This window comes from Arachis ipaensis, chromosome B01 (genome assembly GCF_000816755.2).
Source record: "Arachis ipaensis cultivar K30076 chromosome B01, Araip1.1, whole genome shotgun sequence".
In the NCBI taxonomy this organism is placed as follows: Eukaryota; Viridiplantae; Streptophyta; class Magnoliopsida; order Fabales; family Fabaceae; genus Arachis; species Arachis ipaensis.
The window spans coordinates 16,257,309-16,261,368 of record NC_029785.2 but is presented as its reverse complement, the minus strand read 5'-3'; positions in this window follow the sequence as shown (position 1 = coordinate 16,261,368).

Here is a 4,060-nt window from a genome sequence, read left to right as displayed (position 1 = left end):
TTTTCTAATAAAAGAAAATATTCTTAAAAAATTATGCTAAGTAATTTGTTCAAAACCCAATTCAGACTCCCTAGTTGTTAACATATACCTTTGTGAAGCAGGCCTATTAGCTTGTGTAATGTTGTTTATAAAATTATCATTAAAGTATTGACTAACCGACTTCGGCCTTTTCTTCCAGAGATTGTTAGTCATTTACAAGGAGGTTTTATTTCGAGTCGTGGTGCTCCTGGTAATAATTCTGAATTTCATGAAGCACACAAAATTCAAGAAATGTACTCTTGCTTTTAAAATTGATCTTGAAAAAGCTTATGATAGGGCGGATTGGAGGTTTTTGGAGAGTACTCTCATTGCTTTTGGTTTTCCTATCATCACTGTTAATTTAATTATAAATTGTGTCCGTGCATCATCTCTTTCTATTATGTGGAATGGAAAAAGATTGGATAGTTTTGCGCCTAGAATGGGGCTTAGACAGGGCGATCCAATGTCTCCTTACTTATTTGTACTTTGTATGGACAGACTTGTTTGCTATATATCTCATAAGGTGGTCGAGGGTGTGTGGAAACCAGTTTCTGTCACTAGGGGTGGCCCAAAATTTTTTCATTTGATGTTTGCAAATGATCTCTTACTCTTCTGTCACGCTACAAAGAGTCAGGTCCAAATGGTCATGCATTCTCTTAACATTTTTTGCAAGGCATCTGGCATGAAAGTGAATTTTGAAAAGTCTAAAGCTTTTTGTTCTAAAGATGTTACTGCTCGTAGAAGAGATATTTTTACTAGTGTTTCTTCAATACGTTTTGCTTTGGACTTAGGAAGATATCTTGGAGTTAACCTTAATCATTCCCGTACTAGTAGGGCTTCTTTTCATTCGGTGATTGAAAGGTGAGGGGAAGATTAGCTAATTGGAAAGGAAGGCTTCTAAATAAAGCAGGGAGACTTTGCCTGATCAATTCTGTTGCAGCATCCATTCCTGTCTATCATATGCATGTATCTTTTTTTTTTCAAATTAGGTTTGCGATAAATTGTCTTCTATAATGAGACAGTTCCTTTGGAAGGGTCAAGTTGATGGTAGAGGTCTTTCTCTTGTTAATTGGAGCACCGTGATCACTCCAAAGAAATTTGGTGGCCTAGGTGTTAGAGATCCTGCGTGTGTTAATATATCTTTACTTGGTAAATTGGTGTGGCAACTTTTTCATTGTCAGGACAAGCCTTGGGTTGCTCTATTGAGGGCGAAGTATCTGAGGAATGAGGGAGTTTTAGATGGCCCTGTCCCTTGCAATGCTTCTCATGTTTGGAAGAGTATCTCAAAGGCTTTTGGTGCTCTTAAGGATGCCTTCTCTTGGTGCGTTGGGTCACTTGATCAATCTTTTTGGTTTGATAATTGGAGTATTGAGGGCCCAATTGCTCAAGATGTTCCTTTTGTACATATATCTGACTCTGATTTAACTATTAGAGAAGTTTGGAAAGATGGTCAATGGAATCTCCATGATATTTTCTCTATCATTCTAGAAGATGTCAAACAGCATTTGAATGCTTATAATCCGGATTTGAATGCTGGAGAGAGTTCGGGTTGGTCGTGGGTGTGGCATCTTCTAGACTCTACTCAGCTAGGAGTGGGTACAGTTGGCTAGCCAAAAGAAAGTTTGACTGGAATGAGCATGATAATTGGTTGTGGGTATGGCGACTGCATTTTCTTGAAAAGTACAAGTTCTTGATTTGGCTCAGTCTTCATAATGCTATTCTTACGGTAGAGTTTCGTTTGAGTCGTGGTTTAGCTTTATCTAGCACCTGTCATCGGTGTCAGAATGGTTCTGAATCCATTCTTTATTGTCTTCGGGAGTGCCCTAGTGCCAAGGAGGTCTGGAACCTTTTAGGCCTGTATTCAGATAATTCGAATTTACATGATTGGCTCTACAGAGGTGCAAGGAGTGGAGATGTTTTTCTTTTCTTTTCGAGCATCTGGTGGATTTGGAGAAGCAGAAATAATGACTTATTTAATATAGATGATTCATGGAGTACTAGTAAAGTGGTGAGTTTGATTCGTAGTTCAGTAAGGGAGTTTCACACTATTTTTACTATGCATCAATCTCTGTCTCCTCCTTCACTTTGTTTGCATTGGGTTCCACCTCCAATTCATTCTGTTAAATTGAATTGTGATGCTAGTTGGTTTGCTCCTTTTGGTTATACTGGTTTTGGTTGTATCATTCGCAATCCTGATGGATGTTGGTTGAAAAGTTGCACTGGAAAAGTCAAAGTGTGCAATGTTCTTTTTGCTGAATTGTATGCAATTTGGAGAGGTTTACTTCTTGCTTGGGAGAGTGGATTTCATAAGGTTATTTGTGAAACAGACTGTTTAGAAGTTCTTTTCTTGGTAAACCAAAGAATGCTTGGTAAGGATATTTCGAAATGGGATTTGGCAAAGCATATATACAGGAGGTTATGAATTGAAATTGGAGAGTCTCTATTCTTTTAATTCAGAGGACTGCAAATAGTATTGCAGATTGTATGGCTAAAGCAGCTGCTTCTGTCGCGGACATTCTCTCGAATTGGAGCCAACCATGGAGTGAACTTCAACATCTAATAGATTTAGATATGATCCTAGCCAATTAATTTAGTTTTGTCTCTTTTTTTTCTTTTTTTTTTATTTAGTCACAAAAAAAAAATTAAGAGGAAAAAAACTGTTTGTTATTGTTAACACGTGTTGATTAACAATTAACAACAGATAAAAGGATTCTCTTTATTAATAAGTTAAAATAATAAAATTTAATTTATAAAATAAAATGAGTTTTTGAAAAACCATAATTATAAGTCTTTTTAGTTCACTTCAAAAACCGTAATCATAGATATTTTTAGATTATTCTAAAAATTATGATCATAGATCTTTTTAGATCACATTTTTTTATAAAATCGTGATCATAAATTCTTTTTAGTTATTTTTAAAATTTACGATCATAAATTTTTAAGTCATTTTTTAAAACTGTGATTATAGACTTTTTTGGACCATTTTTTTTTAAATTGTAACCATACATACTTTATGATCATTTTATTTTAAAAAATCGTAATCATAATTTTTTTTTGTCTTGATAAAAAACTGTGATCATAAATTTTCTATAATCACAATTTTTTACTGTAATTAAAAAAAGGTAGCTATAAAACCAAAATATTACGGTAAAAAATCAGAGTAGTAAACTAAAAAGAAATTGGCATTTAAATTGCAAAGAACAAGCAAATAAATATCAAAATATATTCTAATTAACCAGATGTAGATTTGTCGATCGAGCCTTTTTAACTAAGCAATTACTAATCTAAACACACATAGATATAAAAATATTAATTACATCGGTGTTCCAGTTGTTTTAACCGTTGATCTTAATTATAAAAGATATATATAATATATATTAATTGAAATCAACGGTTAAAACAACTGGAACACCGGTGTTCTTCGGTACACCTGATAATTTTCCTATATTTTAATATATATTTAACTTTAATAACCGATTTTAATGTATATTTAGTATTGTTGACGTAGATAATACGACATCATAGTATTTTCGTGCGACCTACGTGTGATTTATGAGTGGACATGTATTAGTTGGTTCTTGATGAAATAATGAGAATAACTTTCGAAGAAAAATTATTGATTCTTCGATTCAAAGCTTGTTTGGTTTCTAGGGTTGTTACAACACCTCTTCCTCGCGTGAAACTACCGTTCATCACAAGATATCATCAATTAACAAGTACACATCCGATCACGAGATCTCTTCTAGGAAGGTTCACAGAATTAGCGTAATCTTTTTCCTTTTTCCTTTTACGAAATTTTTTTTTTGTAAAAACTCAAGTGCAATCGACTTGACATGAAGTTGATAGTTAAGAGCCGTTAGATGAAAGTTTAGTCAAATCAGTCGACTTCACATGAAGTTGATAATTGAGAGCCGTTAGATAAAAATTTAGTCAAAGCAGTCAAATCAGTCAAATCATCTAACGGCTCTCAATTATCAACTTCACGTAAAGTCGACTGCACCTGAGTTTCCACCAATTTTTTTATATATCGATAATGTTAGAA